Here is a 15,428-nt window from a genome sequence, read left to right on the forward strand (position 1 = left end):
CTCTCTGCCTGCCTCTCTGCCTACTTGTGATCTCTTTCTCTCTGTGTGTCAAATAAGTAAATAAAATCTAAAACACACACACACAAATCCTTGCCCTCCTGCAGCTTACATTCCCGGAGGACCAGACATTAAATGAATAAGGCAAATACATAGTATGTGAGAGGGTGAAATGTACCAAGGAGCAAAAAGTAAGCAGGGAAAGGGTTCAAGAAGGTACAATTTGATGGGGCACCTGGGTGGCTCAGTGGGTTAAAGCCTCTGCCATGGGCTCAGGTCATGATCTCAGGGTCCTGGGATCAAGCCCCGCATCAGGCTCTCTGCTCAGCGGGGAGCCTGCTTCCCTTCCTCTCTCTCTGCCTGCTTTTCTGTCAAATAAATAAATAAAATCGTTGGGGGAAAAAAAAAAGAAGGTACAATTTGAAATAGGATGGACTGGGTCCTTCCTGGGAGGGTGACATTTGACCATCATCTCCTTTTAGCTCATACCCAAACCCATCTAACCCTCCCAAGATCCCTAGGGAACAAGCCTCCCTTCCAAAGCGCCCTCCCTTCCCCACCCCCACTCCCCATCTATTCGGCCTGGTAGAGCCAACAGGCTGACTCTGGGCAACATTGTCATCCTGAAATGTATTCATTCCTTGGACATTTACTGAGCACCTACTACGTGCCAGCACTGGGTGACTTCACCACTTCACCCATTCACAAAGGGGAATCAGACAGAGGCGCATGCCCTCGCGTGGCGCACAGTCCTGGACAGGGAAAGCAATATATAGTCTTACAAATACACAAGTCTTTGCATCCCACGATAACCAGCCCTTGTTCGTTTCCTTTCTAGCATGTTTTACGCTCTGTAATCATTCATTCATTCATTTTATTTATTTGTACGTTATTGACTGTCCCAGGAGACTGTGAGCTCCGTGAAGCAGGGACCATATCTGCCTTATTCATTTGCCCCCAGGTACCCAGGACCTTGCTGGGTACCGGGCACACAGTAGGTGCTCAGCGCATTCTTTCAATTAAAGTTACTAAGAACGGAAATGGAGGGCAAGGTCGCCATCCTTGCCACAAGGTGGCAGCAAACGACAGCCCACGACTCCAGGGTCCGCGCACCAAGGGAAATTGGAGATGGGGTCCAGGGATGTTTCCGCTGTACGCGAGGGCTCAGCAAGGAAACTGGCCTGCTTGACCTAGGCGTCACTGCGGGAGCGTTGTGAGCACCAACACTTAGCTGCTGTTCCAGCACGGTGGGGGTTCAATAGGCATTAAGTAAGCACAGAGCAGAATGTTTACCCGTAGAAAGATGGGGCGGAACAGTCTGTCCCAAACTCTCCAGCGCCTCAGACTCCTTTTAGCAGCGTACATGCTAAAATGCAGATTCCCGGGCACCGCTCAGAGGAGGCTACGAATCTGCTTGGTTTTTTGTTTTTTTTAAGATTTTATTTATTTGACAGAAATCACAACTAGGCAGAGAAGCAGGCAGAGAGAGGAGAAGGAAGCAGGCTTCCCGCGGAGCAGAGAGCCCGATGCGGGGCTCGATCCCAGGACCCTGAGATCATGACCTGAGCCGAAAGCAGAGGCTTTAACCCACTGAGCCACCCAGGCGCCCCAGGAATCTGCTTAACAACTTCCCCAAGTAATTCTTCTAAGTGGACAGGTCTGGTGGTGCTGGCTGGCAGATCGAGGGGGTCCTTCCAAGCGCTTGAGGATCCTGGAGTGCTCGGACTTAACATCGGTCCTGAGGGGGAGGTGGTGCGCTCCTAAGCGGGGGAGGTCTGCTCGCCAGAGCTCCTCCCAGATGTGGGCGTGCTTCCACTTCAACTCACTTCCTTCGGTTCTGGCAGAATCTTGGCTACCCACCCACACACGTGTCTCCTTTGCCACGGAAGGTGACAGCTTGGGGGAGCAGGAGCGGGTGTGGGAGATGCAGAGAGCGGGCCAGGAAGAGTCCCAGGAGCAGAGGAGAGGCCCTGAGACTGCGGAGGAGGTCTAATATTTCCTCGCTACTCTCAGCGCCTACCCCCCCCACCCCGCCCCTAACCAGTGAGGGTGGGACTCTAGGCGGGGGGCGGCGCGGAGAGGGGAAAATGGGGGAGGGGGCGACAGCCAGGCGGGTTCGGAAAGCTCAAAGTGGAAAATATGGCCTAAAGTGAAGTGAGAACCTAACTCCCTCCTCCTCCTCCAGCTCGAGGGAACGAATTAATATTAGCATTGCGCAGCACGTGTTACCTATTATGAGCCTCGTTCTGTTACTAATTATTCTACCATCTATCGAGCGTTTGTTTGGCCGATGCTGTTCCAGGCACCGTTCTAGGGCCTTACAAACATTTAATTCTCCAAAACAACCCCTGCAGTGGTGAGAATGTTTTGGAACTCCCCAGAGGTGGGGGTTGTCCAATATCATGAATGTGCTCAATGCCACTGAATTGTACACATCAAAATGGTTAATGTTAGAACAGCTGGTGGTTCTGTTATGTGATTATCATCTAAAGTTTTTTTAGAAAGAACTTTTAAGATCAAAACTATTTTGATCTTCATTTTTTTTTTAAAGATTATTTATTTATTTGACAGACAGAGATCCCAAGTAGGCAGAGAGGCCGGCAGAGAGAGAGAGGAGGAAGCAGGCTCCCTGCTGAGCAGAGAGCCTCATGCTGGGCTCAATCCTAGGACCCTGAGATCATGACTGGAGCTGAAGGCAGAGGCTTAACCCACTGAGCCACCCAGGCCCCCCTTGATCTTCATTTGAGTAACTTGCCCAAGGCCACACCTCTACTAAGAAACTCAAACCTAAGGACTCTAGATCTCCAGTATCTTCTTCTGCCTGGGACTGTAGCTGAATGACCCAGACAATATGATTTTCCAGCCTGGACTGTAGAGCATCTTGTTCTGGGCTAAGGAGGTACTAGAAGGATGGGCCCATTCCATGGGCTCTCTGACGGGTGAAAGATCAGTCCCAGGGCAGGACCTTTAGCCTCTGTCTCCTGCTTCCTACTTGCCCTGCGGGAATGACCAAGCCAAAGCCGCCTTGTGGTGAGATAATTTTTGGAGACTCCAGGAATCACCCCGCATCTCTGACTATCTCCTCCACCAAGGGGCCCCTGTCATAGGAAATAAAACCATTAGCAATCCATTTATTTGAGTGAAAATACTGGGCTGAAATGCAGATATCCTCAGAATGAGCTGTCCTGTGGGGACATGTCCTCAGTTGGATAGCTTGCTGTGACACCAAAAACTGAGGGGGTGAGGAGGGGGGTGAGAGTAAGAGGGTCCAAAGTCCAGACCCTTGGGGGAACACAGGTGGCTCTTGATGTGGGCCCTGGAATACATGAGCGCCCCGGGACAGTACTGAAGCTGGAGAGGATTGGACATTTTTTGAAACTGTGGTTAATATACATAAAAGTTATCATTTTAATCATTTTTAAGTGTACAATTCAATGGTTTTTAGTACATTCACAAGGTTAACTATCCATCACTCTCTAGTCCCAGAACATTTTTTTTTAGGATTTTATTTATTTATCAGAGAGAGAGAGGGCGCGTACAAGCAGCGGGAGCAGGAGGCAGAGGGAGAAGGAGTCTGATGTGGGACTCGATCCCAGGACCCTGGGATCGTGACCTGAGCTGAAGGCAGAGGCAGACACTTAACTGACTGAGCCACCCAGGCGTCCCAGCCCCAGAACATTTTCATTACCGGAAAAAGAAACCTGCATCCATCAGGCAGTCCCTCCTCCTTTCTCCCTTGCCAGGCCCTGGCAACTCCCAATCTGCTTTCAACACCATATCTCATCTGTCCCCGGGCCGCCTCTAAGTTCCTATCCCTTCTCAGAGTGGAGCTCAGGAACCTCCTGGAGCTGGGAATCTCGAGGGGCATAAGGATCCTTGGAAGGGTGGCTGTGTACAGGTGTGCAGGTTATAACATGCACAACTCTATGCAGGGGTCCCTGTCACTGGGTGGCTTTGGTGGAACAAGAATCTGAGCCCGGAGAGACCTGATCCAGGAGGCTGCACAGCCGAGTACTGCATGCCCAGACCCCCCATCCACCCCTAGTTCTAGTTAATTCCACACAAGCTTTGGGACTCCAGCAGGAGCTGCAGGTGGGGTCAGGGTCCAAAGGTGAGTAAAAGGCTGTCCAAGTCCCAGGAGGTCTCAGTGAGGAGGGAAGAGAGAGGGAGCAAAGGTAGGGTGCATTGGGAGTCAGTGTGGCGCCTGGGAGGGGGCTGGGTGGCAGGGAGGTGAGCTGTGGGTGCTGGAGTCAGGTCAGCCTGGGTACGAATTCTGGCCTTGCCACCTTGTAGTGTCCCTGCACTGTATATGGCCACAGTGTTCCCTCCTTTAAAGTGGGGATAACGTGGACATTGACCAGCGTTAAAAAAGAAGAGGATTCTGCCACATGCTGCAACATGGATGAATCTTTTTTTTTTTTTTTTAAGATTTTATTTATTTTTCAGGGAGAGAGAGAGCGCGCACACACAAGCAGGCAGAGTGGCAGAGAGAGAAGCAGGCTCCTTTCTGAGCAAGGAGCCCGATGCAGGACTCCATCCCAGGACCCTGGGATCATGACCTGAGCCGAAGGCAGCGGCTTAACCAACGGAGCCACCCAGGCGTCCCATCACGGATGAATCTTGAAGACATTGTGCTCAGTGAAAGAAGCCAGTCACAAAAGGACAGATAGTGCTTGATTCCCATTATATGAAGGACCTAGAGTGGTCAAATTCAGAGAGACAGAAAGTGGAAGGGTGGGGTGGGGGGAGAGGAAATGGGAAGTTAATGTTTAATGGGGACAGAGTTTCAGTTTTGCAAGATAAGAAAGCAGGTTGAGGGGACTGGATGGTGGTGATGATTGCCCAACATCGTGAAAGGGCTTGATTGCACCGAACTGTGCACTTAAAAGTAGTTAAAGTGGCAAGTCTTTTTTCCATGTTTTTATTTTAATTCCAGTTAGTAAAATGCAAGTCTCGTATTAAGTATATCTGACCATAATAATTCAAGAAATCAGGTTGGGAAAAATCTTTTAAAGATGTAGGGCTAAATAGGGGTGCCTGGGTGTCTCAGTGGGTTGAGCCTCTGCCTTCAGCTCAGGTCATGATCTCAGGGTCCTGGGATCAAGCCCCACATCCGGCTCTCTGCTTGGCAGGGAGCCTGCTTCCTCCTCTCTCTCTGCCTGCCTCTCTGCCTACTTGTGATCTCTGTCTGTCAAATAAATAAATAAAATCTTTTAAAAAAAAAGATGTAGGGGTAAATAGTGTCAGCTAGGAGAGAAGGACCATTTTCCAGGGCACTTTTGGGACAGGGTTGCATTTGAGATGGTGTAGTGGAGGAAAGTGATAACTCACCCTCATTAAGACATAGTTCGTGCATTATACAGTGCACCCACATACAGTGTATGAGCCAGTGTATTCGCAAAATGGTGCAACCACTGCCACCAATTTTTAGGACATTTTCACCACCCCCAAAAAGAAGCCCCATAACCTTAACAGTCCCTCCCCTCCCTGTGTATCCCCCCAACCCCTGGCAACCACTGATTTGCTTTCTGTCTCTCTGGATTTTCCTATTCTGGACATTTCTTGTCGATGAAATTATGTGCAACATGGCCTTTCGTGACTGGCTTCTCTCACTGAGCATCGTGTCTCCGAGGTTCCTCCATGTTCCCCCGGCCCCTACTGCCCTGCTTTCACCCATGACCTTCCTCAGACCCCAAGTTACCTTGATGGCACACAGAGTCCCCCGCTGGGGCAGGGAAGAAGGAACCTCGTGTATTAATTTCCCGCTGCCACTCTAGTGTCAAAAAAACCCACAAATTAATTATCTGACAATTCCGGAGATCGGAAAGGTGAAATCAGTCTCACTGGGCTAAAGTCAGAGTGTCAGCAGGGTCTGCTGCTTCGGGAGCCTCTGAAGGGAGAATCCGTTTCCGTGCTTTTTCCAGCTCCTAGAGGTTGCTGCCTTCCTTGGCGCGTGACCCTTGCCTGCATCGTCAGATCTCATCTCTTCATCTCTCGCTGTGCTGGTCACTGCGCAGTCTTCTTTTCTCAGTGTGTCCATGTTGCAAATCGCCTTCTGCCTTTCTCTTATAAGGACACCTGTCACCGCATACAGGGCCCACCCTAAGTCCAGGACAATATCGTCTTGAGATTCTTAACTTAATTGCATCTGCAAAGAACCTTTTTCCAAATCAGGTCACATTCCTAGATTGCTGGGGGGTTAGGACTTGGACTTCTCTTTTCTGGGAGGGCCACCATTAGCCCACTGCAGGGCCCACCTGTGGTTGTACCTTGGGTTGGTTTGCCTCCTTCTGGTGCATTCTCCCTCTTGCTCCTGCTTCCCTGGCCTGGGGTTCCTATAAAAGCAAAGTCCCTGTATCCAAGCTCTTGCGGGGACAAGGACCAGGACGGCTATGGCCTCTGACTCCTCTGGGTTGGAAAGAGGATGCATTGCTGTTGCCTTTCAACAAATCAGTTGTGACCCCCGCCCCCCATCCGAGGCTCCTCTAGAACAGCGCTGCTGGGAGCAGGGATGGGCAGAGGGAGAGGTGGGATCTGAGGGAGGTTAGACCACGGTGCTGGAGCTGGGCACTGCAGTGTTAAGGGGTCAGCCTCGGTCATGATTCTGCTTGCCACGCTGGAGTCAGACCAAGATGCTGGGCAGGTAGGAGGTTGGCCACAGGCATCAAAACCTACGCTTGGCCTCATTAACAGGGCAGACCCCAAGGGAACCCCCCCACACACCCAGTTCAATCTCTGAGGCCCCAGCTGCCCCTGCCGGGGGTATGGGCCAGAGTCCTGGACTGTCCACTTGTCCTCTGTGCCGGGGGCCAGTCCAAGTCTCTGGAGCCACTGGAACCGATAACCACCAACCACGTGCGGCTGTTTCGATTTAAATTTATCACATGGAAATGAACATATATTTATAGAAATAATAATAAATACGAGCAATAAAATTTAAAATTCGCTGGCACTAGCCTCATTTCAAGTGCTCAACCCATCCTCAGGAAGTGCCATTGGACAGGGCTTCTCCAGAGCCGCGCCCCTAGACCAGCAGAAGCTGGGCTCTTTCCGGAGAACAGGAAGGGCGGACTGAACGGGGGTGAAAGAGGGGGTGTTCGTCCAGAGCCAACTGCTGTTGACTCATCATTCCTGGGGCCTGGGCCCAGGCGAGGGATTAAGCCTGAGCCAGTGACCAGAGAATGGCCTGGGAGGGCAGCGTATGGGGGCTTGGCCACCCAGGTCCCTGGCAGGAATGTTTGACCTCAGCAGAGAGAGTGGACAAAAGGCCCAGGCAGACCCAGACCTAGGCAAGCAGGAGGGAGACAGGGGGCGGGGAGCGGTTCTAATTTACATCACAAATGGCAAAAATGCAACGTGTAGTGGGGGTCACTTTTTTTTCCACTTAACACCCTCAGCGCTGTCTTCCTTGTGAAGCCTACATACTCCCCATGTGTCTGTGGCCATGGCCGATGTCAGTCTCAGCACTCATCAGCTACATCTTCCCGCATCCCCCTTGCTGGGTGTTCAGGTTATTTTATCTCTTTAAAACGTGTTGTCTGTCTGCTTTTCTGTCTCTTTCGCTTCTCAGGCATGTGGGTCCTATGTTGTTAGCTGCTGTATACCCAGGGCTGGGCATACAGTAGGTGCCCAATAAATGGATGGGTGGATGTGTGGGAGGCACTGGGGAGGCAAGAAGATCCTCCCCTGAGGGGGTAGGGAAAACCGATTCCTGTGGAAATATCAATGATGCTTGGGAGGATGATGAGGGAACTAGGGTCGTTCCCTCGCCTCTCTCCCCTTCCTTGCCAGGGAACCAACAACCCTCAGGCTTGGGTCTGACTGCTTTCCTCACGGTGTCTCCGGGCCCCTGCTCCATGACTTTGCCTGGGGTGCTCCATCACTGGGGACTCAGGACAGGTGCCATCATCTACCCACAGATGGCATGAAACTCACCGTCCCTGACCCCACCCCTCTGCAGCAAGCTTCGTGAGGGCAGGGACCTGTATCTGTTGTGCTCAACCTTATATCCCGAGTGCCTAAAAGAGGCCTTGTCACATAGTAGGTTGTCAATAAATATTTGATGAATGAATGAACAAACACCTTCTCTTCACCATGGTTCCAACTCAGGACCTACTAATCTTTGGTCAGTCCTCCTCTGTGACCTTCCCTGAGACCGCTACCGTGCATTGACCCTCCTGTTCATTCATTCAGCAGTGACACTGAGCACCTACTTTGTGCCAGCTGCCTGCTGAATGGGGACACATGTGGGGATAAGGATGCTAGCCCAGACTGCTTGGTTGTTGGGTTTTTTTTTTAATATTTTAAAGATTTATTGATTTATTTTAGCTATTTTGCGCTCTCTGCAAGTGGGGGTAGGGGCAGAGGGAGAGGGAGACAAGCAGACTCCCTGCTGAGTGGAGATCCTAGGACCCTGAGATCATGACCTGACCTGGGATCAAGAGTCAGACACTGAATCATCTGAGCCACCCAGGTGCCCCAAATTGCAGGGTTTATTTTATTTTATTTTTTTAAAGATTTTATTTATTTGACAGAAAGAGACTGCGAGAGAGTGGGAACACAAGCAGGGGGAGTGGGAGAGGGAGAAGCAGGCTTCCTGCTGAGCAGAGCAGAGAGCCCAATGTGGGGCTCGATCCCAGGACCCCAGGATGATGACATGAGCCAAAGGCAGATGCTTAATGACTGAGCCACCCAGGCACCCCTGATTGCAGGGTTTAAATCCTGAGTCCTCTCCTGACCTCCTGAGTAGACATCACCTGTCTTGGAGCCTTGGTTTTCACATCTGAAAAATGGGGAGAGGAGGAGGGCTAATTCATCTCCTTTGTTGCAGTTCTGGTTTCACTGTTGGGTGCTGATGTCAAAACTCATTGGATGGTACACGTTTTGTTTTGTTTTTTTCCAAGATTTTATTTATTTGAGAAAGAGAGACAGAGATAGTGAGAGAGAGAGCACAAGTGGGGAGGAGAGGGAGCCCCGATGCCCCGATGTGGGGCTCGACCCTGGGATCATGACCTGGGCTGAAGGCAGACGCTTAACGACTGACTGAGCCACCCAGGCGCCCCTGGATGGTACACTTTAAATATTCACCTTTTGAGGCACCTGGGTGTCTCAGTGGGTTAAAGCCTCTGCCTTCGGCTCAGGTCATGATCCCAAGGTCCTGGGATCGAGCCCTGCATTGGGCTCTCTGCTCGGTGGGGAGCCTGCTTCCTCCTCTCTCTCTGCCTGCCTCTCTGCCTACTTCCGATCTCTGTCTGTCAAATACATAAATAAAATTTTAAAAATAAATACATAAATAAATAAATATGCACCCTTTGTTGTATGCTGGTCACACCTCAGTCAAGCTGGAATCCATAGGTCAAGCACTTAGCACAGGGCCTAGGACATAGTAAATTCTCAGCAGGGTTGTGACTGCTAGTCTTTACTACATGTCTTACTTCACCGAATCCTTTCAAGAACCGTGGAACAGGTGTTAGAGTTTTCCATTCTGCAGCTGGAGAAGCTGAGGTTCAGAGAAGGAAAGAGCTTTCCCCAGGGTCACACAGCTAGGAAACAGAGGAGCTAGGATTTGATATCTTTTTTTTTTTTAAGATTTTATTTATTTATTTGACAGACAGAGATCACAAGTAGGCAGACAGGCAGGCAGAGAGAGAGGAGGAAGCAGGCTCCCCGCGGAACAGAGAGGCCAATGTGGGGCTTGATCCCAGGACCCTGGGATCATGACCTGAGCTGAAGGCAGAGGCTTTAACCCACTGAGCCACCCAGGCACCCCTAGGATTTGATATCTTTTTTTTTTTTTTTTTTTAAAGAGAGATCACAAGTAGGCAGAGAGGCAGGCAGAGAGAGAGGAGGAAGCAGGCTCCCCGCTGGAGCAGAGAACCCGATGTGGGACTCGATCCCAGGACCCCGGGATCATGACCCGAGCCGAAGGCAGAGACTTTAACCCACTGAGCCACCCAAGCGCCCCAGGATTTGATATCTTAACTCATTGGCTCTTCCCCAGTTTATAGATGGGGAAATTGAGGTTCAGAGGTTTAAGCCACTTGCCTGAGATCACACAGCTGGGCACACGGCAGAATCATGATTCAAACCCAGACTGACTTCAAGCTAAAACCTAATTTGATTCTGCTCCTTGTTGCCTAGCTTGCCCATCACGTAGGCCTCCAGGCTCTGGAGGGAATGGGGTTTTGACCTTCTGACCTGGGCCATCCCCAGGGGCTGCCACACCCTGGACAGTGGCCCCAGAAATGCAGCCTTACCAGTCTGGGCAGCGTGAGCCCTAGCAGGGCCCCACAAGGCGGGGTGGGAGGAAGAAATGTTGGGCGTTTAGGGAAGGAGAGGAGTTTTGGGGTAGGGATGGGCAGCCTGTCCTGCGGGGATCCCAAGCCTGGCAGAGCCTGTCTGGTCCCACCCAGCTCCGCTCTCTGCCTGACAGCGTGACCTCCTCACTGGGAGGCCCTTCTGGCCTGGCTGAGAGGCCCAGAGAAGGGCTGAAAATGAGGTGTCCAGAGAGCGGGAGCAGGTTGTACTGGAAAGCAATCCAGGGTTCATGATGAGGCCTGGATCGGCCAGATGGACTGATGGGCTAGCAGGGCTGGGTCAGAGTGGGAGGACAGGGTCTGAGAGTCCCGGTGCAGAGCTGAGGGTTAACCCCTCGGTGGCTGGGTCCAGGGGAAGGGCCAGGGCTGCGGGCGGGGGGGGGGGGGGGGGGCGGGCACCAGGGCTTCAGAGTGGCCGCTATTCTATTCGACCACTGTCAGGAGCTGTTTCGGTATTTTGACAACACACAGCCGTTCCAGATTCACACCTGCATCCAGAGGAAGCTGGCAAGAGGGTCCTCTGAGCAGCGGCTTTCTGGGAGGGCAGCAGGGTGGGGCTGCCTGGCAGGCAGTGGGGAGATGGCCAGGATGGGGCAGCCTGCCAGGGGGCCCCCTGCGGGTAGGGCCCCGAGGCACATTCTCAGGGGATGACTCAGGGGCTGAGTAGGGTGACTCACCACGGACCCTTTCCTCCCTCTGCTGCCAGGGTCCAGCCTCCCCTCTGGCCTCAGGGGTGTTGTGGGGAGCTCACCAGGGCCCCCAGCCCAGGACCGAGTGTGAGTCAGCCCAGCTGGGCTGGAGAGCCAACACGATTTTTCCATCCCTTGTATTGTTCTGCAAGAAAAGTAAATACATGTTACAAAACGCAGGGTGAAGCTGGGCCAGTCCCCTCCTGTCCCCTTGAAGAGTGGGGGTGGGGGGAGAGGGCTTTCCATGCCAGGTGCTTGGGGCGCCCTGTGCCACACTAACTCTTCCCCATTTTACAGATGGGGAAACCAAGACCCCAGTAGGTGAAGCCACACCACCCCCGCAAGGGTACACAGGTGGCTGAGCCAGGATTCAAACCCGGGTGGGCTTCAAGCTACAGCGTGGGGGCTCTTTCCAGGTGGGAGCAGGGACTGCATCTGTCTGTTCGCAGCTGTGTGTCTCCGGGGGGCCCAGAGTGTGGACGGCTTCAGCAACCAGAGCGTAGGTGTTTGTTAACATGCAGATTACTGGGCCCTTCTAGATCCATCCAACCAGGGGACTCTAGAATCTGCATTTTCAAATGCTCCTCAGGTGGGGCGTGGGGTCACACAGTTGGAGACAGGAGATGGCTGTCCACAGGACATGGGAGGAGAAGGCGGGGCGGTTAGGGACGGGCTGCTGGTCCCACACACCCCTGTCTCTGGGGCTGGGGGAATGCTGCCCTTCTTGTTTGAGACTGGTTCACAGGAACACCCCAAGCCAGTGAGTGAGTGAGCACCTCTCCAACTGCTGGGGAAACAATGACAGCAAACAAGGAGTGTGTGCGTGACCCTTCAGAAGGCGGTGGCCTCCTGGGAGTCAGCAGCAGCCAGGCCCCGCTGCAGAGAGGGGACAGGGTTCAGGGACCGAGGATGGTCTGGTTGCCAGGGCACCCGAGGCCTCTGCAGGTGCCACTCTGTGGGTTTCACCATCAGGCAAACCCCAGGAAAGCAAACACCCTCCCCCGAGCCCCCACCCCCAGCCGACCGGGGAGTGAGTCACTTGGCATAAGAGGCTCCGCGGAACCAAACAAATCCCATCTGCCCAGAGGAGGATGCACGGGGCCAGAACACGGCTCCCGCCCCATCCGGCCTGCCCACAGACGAGTGTCATGCACACGTGTGTATACACACAGAGCCTCACCGGCCCCGAGTCCAGATTTCAGAGAACAGAGCAGGGAGGGATGGTGAAGCAAGGCCCAGATTCCTCCCTGAATCTGCTAATTCTCCCCAGCTGAGTCAGCGGGAGGCTGGACGGGTGGAGGTGGGTGGGGGTCTGAGTCGGTGCTGGAGCAGGCTGACCCAGGAACCAGCTCCGCTGGGCACCAGCCCTCTCAGGGCCTCCGTGCCCTTCCCTGGAACTTGAGATAAGAGTGCTTTGCCCCTTGTGGGGAGAGCTGGCGGCTTCACCCTGCGGGGGTCCTTGGAGAGAACCAATCAGCTGAAGCACATTGGGCACATGCCCTGTTGCCTGGCACGGAGTCCACCCTCCATAAATGAGAAATGACATAAATATCGTCAGTGTCATGACTGTTATCAGCAGCTGAGCTTCAAGCAGGCTAACCTGAAGGTCCCTAGCCCGGTTTCCTTCCAAAGCCAACATCACCTTCCTTTCTTTTTTTTTTTTTTTTTTTTTCCTTTTAATATATTTGTTTCATAGAGAGAGAGAGAGAGCAGGGGGAGGGGCAGAGGGACAGGGAAAGAGAATTCCAAGCAGACTCTGCACTGAACTTGGAGCCTGGCATGGGGCTCTATCCCACGACCCATGAGATCACAACTGGAACCCTCAACTAACTGAGCCACCCAGACACCCCCGACCATCACCTTTCTAAGAGGTGCGGGGAAAGAAGATTTGGAAATGGGGACAAGTCCGGAATTTTGACGCAGTTTGGAGCTCCTGTGACTGCTTGTACCCCTCAGCCCTCAGCCTCCATATGTGGAGATTTCACTAACTGCAGGGGGTGTGCTTCACACGTGGGGGGCTCGCCCTCTGTGGTTGATGCTATTGTGGTGTGCCTATTTCACAGATGAGGACAACTGAGGCTGAGAGTGGCAAGATGACTTGCCCACGTCCACACGGGGGAAAGGGACCAAGCGAGGACTCCACCCCAGATCTCCCAGGCTGCTTCTTGCCATCTTTGGAGCCCTGATAAGGCTCTTCCCAGACTCATCCAGGTGGGCTTTGTAACGATATCTTTGTCTCAGCTCTTAGACTATCAGCAGCTTGAGGGGAGAGCTGTTTCCTGTTTCAGCACAGGTTCTTCTAGTCCCCAAGTTTCATGCCTTTCATAATCTTTACCTACCAGTACTTCCCAGTTCGGTAAGAAAGTCTGACGAGGAAGACGAGGTTATCACCATAGAGTGTGATGGGTGCTGATAGAGGGGCATGCAGCCAGGATGGGGCAGGGAGGCACTGGGAGGACGGAATGCCGGACTTGCACGTCATTTTTTAAAAGATTTTTATTGATTTGTTTGACAGATAGAGATCACAAGCAGGCAGAACAGCAGGCACAGAGAGAGGGGAAAGCAGGCTCCCTGCTGAGCAGAGAACCCGATGCGGGACTCGATCCCAGGACCCTGGGATCATGACCTGAGCTGAAGGCAGAGGCTTCAACACACTGAGCCACCCAGGCACCCCAAGACTTGCATCGTTTTTTAAAAAGATTTTATTTATTTATTTGACAGAGAGATCACGTTCAGGCAGAGAGAGAGGGGGAAGCAGGCTCCCTGTGGAGCTGAGAGCCCGATGTGGGGCTCAATCCCAGGATCCTGAGATCATGACCCGAGCCGAAGGCAGAGCCTTAACCCACTGAGCCACCCAGGTGCCCCAAGACTTGCATCATTTTTAAACAAGTTTTAAAATGGCAACCAAAAAGGTGATGCATGCACATAAAAAAATAAAATCAAGAGATTTTTTAAAAAATAAAAATACATAAAAAATAAAATCAAAATACTCTAAAAGGGTATACAATGAAAATTCAGATATTTCTCTGGTCCCTCCTGAGGAGACTCACAGCTAAGTTTCTTGTGGTTCCTTCCAGAAGCTTTCTGTGCATTTACACATGGATATTCATTCTCTCCCTTGCACTTCTGGTGCCTGACCACGTGTGTCCACATCTGCTCGCCATTTGTTTCCAGCTGCACGGTCTCCTGGTGTGGATGCACCATTGGTTATTTAACTAGTGTCTCCCCATGGCCATCCGGTTGTCTCCAGGGCTGTCTCCATAGCAACAATGCTGCCACGATCATCCCCTAAAGGATTCTTAGCTCCCATGTAAGAGCCCCCTGCAGGGATAGGTAATAGAGAGAAGTAAAGAAAGGGTTTCCAGGCAGAGTTGCCACAAGGGCAAAAGCAGAGGGATCAACAAGATCCCTGCCTGAGCCCCTGACTATGGCCCACTTGGAGTTGTGGGTGGGTAAACTCTGTGCTGAGTTTGGTTTCTGCAGGCTCTGGGTTCCCTGCCCCTCCCCCTACCTGATACCTATTCCCAGTGTCAGTAGGACGGACTTGAGTCCCTTTGCCCTCCCCAGTCCCCATCCCTTAAGAGAAAGGCATCTTTGCTGTATTTTGTGTTTTTTCCCTTTTTTTAAAAAAAAGATTTTATTTATTTATTTGACAGACAGAGATCACAAGGAGGCAGAGAGAGGAGGAAGCAGGCTCCCTGATGAGCAGAGAGCCCGATGTGGGGCTCTATCCCAGGACCCTAGGATCATGACCTGAGCTGAAGACAGCGGCTTTAACCCACGGAGCCACCCAGGTGCCCCTCCCTTTTCTTATCATTGTAGCGGAATGAGGCAGCCAAAGCTGGGAGAATGTTAGTATCTGCAAGACGAGTGAATGAAGGAACCCCCTGAAAGCAATAGGCCTTCCCCAAGAAAAATGCACATACGGACACACATTTTGAAAGAAGCTATAAGGATTCACAGACCCCCCGGAAGCCTACCCTCAGATGCCTCATTAAGAATAAGATTTTCCTGGACTCTCTGTAACACTTTGAAACTGAAGTCCTTTGGTGGCAGGGGCAAGAGATGGTCTAAATGTTCCTGTGTGTCTCAGATGCTCCTGGGTCCAGGGGTAGTAAAAGCCTTTGGGAATCAACTTCCACAGCAATGTTCTTATTTAATTTAATTTAAAGATTTTATTTATTTATTGAGAGAGAGACACACACAGAGAGAGGGAACACAAGCAGGGAGAGTGGGAGAGGAAGAAGCAGGCTTCCCACTGAGCAGGGAGCCTGATGCTGGGCTCCATCCCAGGATCCCAGCATCTCAGGATCCCAGGATCATGACCGGAGCTGAAGGCAGAGGCTTAACAACTGAGCCACCCCGGTGCCCCAGCAACGTCCTTATTTTATAAATAAGAAAATGTGGGGAAGGGACTGGCCTGAGG

This window comes from Meles meles, chromosome 21 (genome assembly GCF_922984935.1).
Source record: "Meles meles chromosome 21, mMelMel3.1 paternal haplotype, whole genome shotgun sequence".
Classification (NCBI taxonomy): Eukaryota; Metazoa; Chordata; class Mammalia; order Carnivora; family Mustelidae; genus Meles; species Meles meles.